Genomic DNA, 7,813 nt, shown 5'->3' on the forward strand with positions numbered 1-7,813 from the left:
CAGTTTTACTTGCCAGCTGCAGCATAATGGCAGAGAAACACCAGCAACCGGTGGCAAGATCGTTCCCATATCTGGCATAAAATATGTATCTGAATAAGTGTCAGAGTCAAAATGATTTTAAAAAACAGCACAACAGGATCTGTAAAACAAATTACTATAGGTTTGACCTCTATCACTGTCACAAAATACATAAGGGAGTCCGATACAAGTCATGTGACATCAGCCACTAGCTTGTGGACTGCTGTTTTGAAGTCTTGAGTTTGTCCTTTGGCTGCTGCCATCTTGGATTTCCAGACGCAAGACTGACATGTAAGCGGAGCATTGGGTAGCTGCCACAGCACTTCTCTGTCATACAGAGTGACAGCTATAGAGACCAAAACATTTGTTTTGTACCAGGTCATAAACCTGTTTACTTTAGCATGAAAGGTGGATATTTTGGAACAGCGGTCTGCGGAGATATAACAGAAAAAAACAACGGAACAGCAACGTACGGCACTTTAAAGTAAATTTCCGCAGGATTATCTTCATAATAAACTCCTAATCCTTTATAAATACTTCACACTTTTACATTTCTGTAATTAACTTAAGAATTTTTTTTTTTCTGAAATGAGGGTGGTTTGGAGAAATGTATGGGAGGGAAGCAAATAAATCAAAAATGAAGGCAAAGAGGAAATTCTTCTTCACAGAAAATTCCACAATAAGAAAATGTATATAGCAGGAGTCAATAGCCCATCAACAATATGGGTAAACTGTGTATTTTGTTCCACACAGAATAGAAGTCATGCAAGAAAATCAAACCTGCTAACATCTGGAGAACTGCGGCTGGGCTGGGGTTAAATTTTTCACTCTGACTGCCAGGACTAAGGCTCTCTTATTCAGAAACATCTGCAAAAATTCAAAAATACTATGTTAACCTCATATTTTAAATAGCCAAGTTAGTGCTTCCTCTCAGCAGCCAGTCAATTATTGACATTTTGTTACGTATTATTTTAAAAATACGGATTATCAAGCAACTAATTACGTTTTGTGTTTTAATTTTTTTAATAGCAGTGTATTTGCAAGGTAAGAGGAGAAGCAGGTCTGTCAAAACTGATTTATTATTGTACTATTTTAAATTTTCTGTTGGACAATATTAAAATATGAGTTAATATCCAGCTGTTGTATACATCCAGGTCTCATTTTATGCAACAATAAAGGATTTTTCTTATTCTAATGTCTTTCCTTTGTTTTCCTGCACATATCTTTTACTCACCACCTTAGAACAATTTAGAGTTTCCCACAAATCTACCCAGCATATTTTATCAAACTGTGAGGAAAAACTGGAATTCATGGAGAAAATTTGAACCTTGTTGCTACAAGACAACAGTGTTAACAACAACTATGCCACCACACAACCAGAGTAATTCTCTTTTAAGCAAACATCTAAACAATGAAGGGAGGAAGACGTAAAGAGGTTACATAGATACGATAATAAAGATAATAAAAGCGATTAAAAGATGAAAGTGCAATAAAAATGTCAACAAAGCTTAGATTTTTAAGACTAACAGAACTAGTACTTTGCATTTAGTTCTCTCTTTGCTGAATGCAGTAATAATAGCGGGAAGCTGCAGTGTAATTTGTCCTCTGGAACCTGTTTAACAAAAGGACAATTTGTTGAGATCACCATGTTTTTCTTTCTTACCGCTTCGAGGATTAAAAGCGATATAAGATTTCATTCTTCAAAAAATGTCATCTCTGTGTGTTTTTATAATTCGGGGAATCCCTCTGAAGTTTTCTAAAATAAGAAATTGTCTTCCTGGGTTTTTGTTTTTGTTCATTACTGCATAGAAGTGGAGTGAAAACTGTCTGAAGCCTTTGATCAGAGACTGGAGGAGGAGAAGAAGTGGTTGAAATGAAGGAATGGAAAAAGCCGCAACAGAATGAAAGTAATCACTTTAATACTGGAGCAGAAAACAGCACTTTGCTCCCGTCAATCAGGAAACACAAAGATTGCCGTGAATTTGTTCTGGAAGGAACTTTGAGTTTCTCTCTGCTTAAAATCTGTTTCCTGCCTGTTTTCCAATAGTAAATATATATATAAAACAAAAAAAAACTGCGTTATTCACCAATAATCAGGCTTTGAATAAAACATTTACAAATATAGCTTGCTTTACATTTGCTTTAAATTTGTTTTAGAGTTCTATCCATCCTCTGTCTTCCAGATATCGATGATCAGATTTCTGGGGGAAACGTCCAGCAGGAAACTCCACACATCTCTGTCCGTCCAGCTCATTCACATGTCCCCAAGGTGTTCTCATTCCCGAAGAGTATATTGTCCCTCTAGCAGGTTCTAGGTCTGCTCCAGGGAAAAAGAGGCTTCCTGATCAGATCCCCGAATCTCCAAACCGACTCCATTTGATGTAGAGAAGCAGCGGTCCTGCTCTAAAATCTCCTGGATGACAGAGCACCTTGCCTTATCTTGGGCTGCATTATGTGTTTTCCAACCACACAGAGTCATTTTATAGCACAATCAGGTAACTAGTTTATTACCTTCGCTTGTTTTCAGGTGTTTACTAACTGCTGCTGGCTAGTCTGAAGGGGCTGACTGGGGAAGCAGTTCTGCACAGCAGAAGCTCTGAAACTTGGAAACTGTAGCTCTGAGGAGGAGCTGTGCCTTGAAGGAGGGGCTAGGTCCACCCAGGCATTTTGAAGAGCTGAATGGTTGCCATGGAGATTAAAGGATTTCTTAAACATAAAATAATCAAGGTAACACTCCAAGTATGTTTGTGGTGAGGGAAATACATTATAACACAATGTAAAGCTAAAAAAGTCAATTGCCCCTTTCAGTCTCATTTCAGCTGCTTTTATCTGCAATGTTAGGTTAATAGATCACTTTACTTTTTTAGCTCAGCTAATTTTTTTTACCACCACATCCCAGAAGAGTTGCTGCAGGCCCTGATTGGCTCTCCATCTCTTGCTCCATTCCACTATCACTGAAGAATCACAGACTTAGACAGCTCAACTTCTCCCTAAACAGAGATTTATTGAGACGGAACAATTCAACTTTGACCTCAGGCTTAGACGAAATGGTGGGATGTAGGGAAGTACAAATACTTCATTACTGTACTTAAGTACATTTTTCATGTCTCTACTGTAGATTTTTGCGTGGGTACCTTTGACTTTTACTGCATTTTACATTAAGTACTTTTACGTTCTACTCCACTACAATGTGTTGAAATACACATTGTGATTATTTATGAGCTTAAAAGTAATCAATGAATTGTTCAAAAAACAATACCATGTGGCTCAAGTCCAAGTCCTCGAGTCGAAGTTTAGGAACTGGTATCAAGGAATTAAAATATTGTTTACTATTGACCCATTACAAGTTTGAACTACTTTTACTCAACTACAAATGTTAATGTGATACTTTCATGTTCACTGAAGTTCATTTTTGTAGTTTATTTGTCCGTATACTTAAGTAGAGTGTTTCAGTATTTTCTCCATCGCTGCTTAGAGGTTCTGACTTTCGCTGAGAGATCCTGTCCAAGGAGACAACAGATAGGATTTGTGGTGGTTCCTGTCAAAGAGTTCAGCCTGAATAAGGCTCATGTGGATCAGACAACCTGACTTACATGGCTGCCAAAGCAAATCTGCAAAGGTAAGGACTTACTCCAATTTTCCACAAGCAGGAAGGAAAGCCATGTGGCTTTTCCTAAATCTGAGGTTTGAGTAAATTTTCTCAGTAGTTGGAATAGAGTCTCCATCTTGTTTTCCTATAATTTTAGCAAATTATAAAATGTTGAAGTTAATTTATTAAAAACCAGCAAATCTGAGAAGCTGCAAATCACAAGCAGAGGTTAGCATAAAAACAAGTCAAATGCTAATCTCTGAACAAATGTTTTTCTATTGACCATATGATTGTCCAATTAACAAAAATACATTTGCTTAATGGAAACATGCAATTTAAAAAAAAAAAAAAAAGAAGTTTTTTGATTAAAAGTTTTTTTTAGGCGTTTTTTTCCGGCTGTATTTTTTCGCATCACACAAGTCAACTGATCAACAACCACATGTTACTACTGGCAAAAAAGACAAAGAAGATGACAGGAAGATGATGATGATGATGGCACAGCATGTTTTTTAATGACATCACATGAAAAAACTTATTCATGCATGATTTTAATTGTGTTTCTTCTGGAGACACCGCAATTAAAAATTTGTGTTTGTTCTATGAAGGTTTGTGCACATTTGTAAAGGAAATGCAGCTAATGAAAGATATGATTCTATAAAGGGACAAAATCAAGACAAAAAGAAGACAGATGGAGGAAATATTCCTCCCAAAGCTACTGATTATGTTTAAATGATGAGAGATGATTGGCAGCAAAATGAGAAGCCCACTGCTGAATACATTTGTCTTCATGAATCAATGCTGGATTATTTTTCAATCAGTGTTCTTTTCAACTTGAACTAAAGCAGATCTTTCTGCTTTTAAAGACAGCTTTCATGGGTCAAACTTTGTCGACGAGGTCAGGAGAATCAGCATTTTTTCCTTCTGTGGTTTAGCTTCGGGTTTCTGCAGCTCATGAAGCTGTGATCCACTGCTTCAAGGCTGTGCCTCTTCTTGTTGATTTGTCTAAGTACCCTCACTTACACCCAGGCGACATGTTGGCTGCAGCCTCCAATCAATTGGTCACGCTTTTCCAAGCCTTCCATCAGAAAACCTTCAAAGCAGACTAAACTGGGAAAAAAGCCTCCACCACCTCACTACACAGGCTCAGAGAAGAGAGAGAAAATGTTCTCACAGTATGTTACTGCATTAGGCAGTCTGTGTACTTAAAATGCACCTAAAATCCACGTCAAAAATAAATAATCATACTTTAAATTAAAGGGTACTGCATATTTTGTATAGAGTAGTGAAAAACATATTTACCCCCATCCATATTTCTTCTATGTCATTTTTGAATAGTTTAGATCATAAAATTACAAAATTCAGTTCTCAATAAAAATGGTAAACTGTTAAATAAGAATTTACTGCAATTAATCCCATAGTTTTGGTTTAATTTAGCAAGGCATGATTACTGCCAGACCCAAAGAGTAACAAATTAATAGCATTTCCATTGACCTTAAGATTGTGCTAATCAGAAATATGAAAATAAATTATCTTAACGGAAACACGTCAATTCAGAAAAAAACACTGTTTTCCACCAAAACATTTTTGCGCTAGGATGAGGTGTGCATCGACTGTATTGAAAGACGTGTATTTCGCAAAACTCCGATGGAAACACTTTACGCAAGTCCTGTGATCAACAACCGGATGTTACTTCTTGTGGAAAAGACAAAGACAAGAAATGGAAGAAAGATAAATTCTTGCGTGATTTTAACTGCATTTCGTAATTAATGAAAACACAGAAAATGATGGAATTGTGTTTTTCTGACATTAGCGGAATACCGACAAAGGTTTGTGAACATTTTTAATGGAAATGCAGATTATGTTTCCATCCAATTATTATGTGAATTTTGAGCAAACTTTTAAAATGTCACAAATGGAGCTAATCAACCAGGCTACAGAAAGCGTAATTTCACCAGAAGTTGAGGCATAACTAATAAACAGGAAGTAGCGTTTCCAAACTAGCATGGACCATACATCCCAAAAAAACAGAAAGAGGGCTGAACTTAGAAATCGCTCAGATGTTTGGGCCCCTGGTAAGGCACAGACCCACAAGTTGAACTGAATCTGCAAATATTTTCCCTGTTAGCGCAAGAACTCTTTCTCGGAAAAGCCAAACCACCTCCTGAGAGTGTACAACTTGTTTTGGGAAGTTGAGGAAGTTATTTTTCTCAACTTTTTCTGATACAATACTTCAAAGTGTGCATAAATATACATTTTGTTTTTAAAAAATCTGTCCAGTCTGATGTTGCATATTCTTATAGGAACATATAAAGCTGATTTTGTTTTAAAAAGTCTCCTTTTAGGCTAAGCTCTTATCCTGTAAAAATAAAATAAAAATAAAAAAAACAATTGTGATTCATTTATAATTTGTGCTCCTTAGTTTTTTGGTTTTCTGGTTCTAAAATATGATGAAATTCACCATCTTAAAAATGTAACAATTTGAAATAAATTATAGAAGAAATTGTATCTTCTATTGGAGAATTTTTCAATTTAAGACATTGTATGAAGGGATACAGTAGTCATTTGTATTTAGTCCACAGCAGAATGTGGCTCTGTTACCCTCAATGATGATGTATGTTTTTACCCAGAGGCGTCTTTGCTAAATATACCCGTTGTACTACACACACCTTGACAACCTGCTATCACACTGGGCTCATTTTATTATACCGCATGATGGGATTTCACCACATGCAAACGAGTTTAATTAAGCTGAAACTTATTAGTCAGTGGTGTGTGATTGAATGGATATGTAAATGTGCAGCAGCGCGGATGAAATCAGATCACATGTATAATAGGATGGAAGATAAAGAGGTGTAATAGCACAATGGTGAGCTTGCAGCATGTCATTAGCCGCTAAATAGATACCGCCATGTAAATATGATTACTTTGGGGGTCGCCGTGATAAGGGAGATTAGATCCTGTAAGATAATTCACCCAGCATGTTGGCGTTAGAAAAATAAATCACTTTTCTCAACACGTTTCATCTCAACCTGCACAAAGACAAAGACCTCATCCTGAACAGACTCTCTGTCCGGTGGGAGAGAATGCAGAAAGTGAGCAATGTCTGATGAAAGAGTGCAGTGAGTGGTTTTGACAGGAAATTTGACACCACCAGCTCCATCACACCACTTCAGCGTTGGCCTGGGCTGCTGTGATTTGACCTCAGACATCTGTCAAACATAGAAGATCGAAGCAGAGGAGGAGGAGGAGCTGAGGTGGAGAGGTTAATGGTTTCAATATCCAAATTGTGAAAACTCTGAATTGTTTATGCGATAACGGTTTTGAACACCAACATCAGATTAACACAACACTATACACCCAGAACATCTCACTTCTTCTCACCTTCCAACAGATTTTAACGTATTTTGCTTTATGAGGTAGATCAAAAAACTATATATCTATACAGTGTAAATAAAAATGTTTTACAAATCATTAATGAGTGGCAAAATGTTGCTTTTCTGACAAAAGAAATGACAAAAAGATTCTTCAATATTAAAGTGAAAACTGATTTCAATAAAACAATTTCAATTAGATAAAGATATAAAACATAAGATAAGTGACTGCATAAATGTTCAGGTCAGTATTTAGTAATGTGCCTTTGGCTGCAATCTGTGGTAGGAAAAGGTGCAGAAGCAACTTTAATAATTGTTCAGGAATGTAGGAAAGAGTCATAAGGTTTGGACTGCAGCTTGACATGTGTCCACCACATGGACTACAACTGTATTAGTTCAACCCCGAACCATTAACAATATCAGAAATGTGTTAGAAGAAAAAGGAGTGAACAGATTTTAAGACAGTCAGGGATTCATAAAGACCAAGAGAACTGCATTACATGATCTTTGTTTTTTATAAGCAGGATTGCTTTTTCCTTCCTCATCCTGCCCATAAGCACAAATGCTCTGCGTCACATCAATGCAAATTCCAATGCATTAATAAAGCAAACAGTCTGTTTTCATTGATGCTGCATCCGAACAGAAAACAACAAAACACAACAAAGTCTGATTACTCCAACAATGAGTCTTTACAGGACAAAGCACAATGTGAGCCTGCAAGGAGTAAATATCTGATGCTCCTGTCTCCTTTTTCATGACATGACAAAAACATCCGAGACATGGAAGGGTTGACATTATATTTGACCTTTGATTTCAATTTGTTGTTACTGAGAAA

Source organism: Xiphophorus maculatus, chromosome 3 (genome assembly GCF_002775205.1).
Source record: "Xiphophorus maculatus strain JP 163 A chromosome 3, X_maculatus-5.0-male, whole genome shotgun sequence".
Classification (NCBI taxonomy): Eukaryota; Metazoa; Chordata; class Actinopteri; order Cyprinodontiformes; family Poeciliidae; genus Xiphophorus; species Xiphophorus maculatus.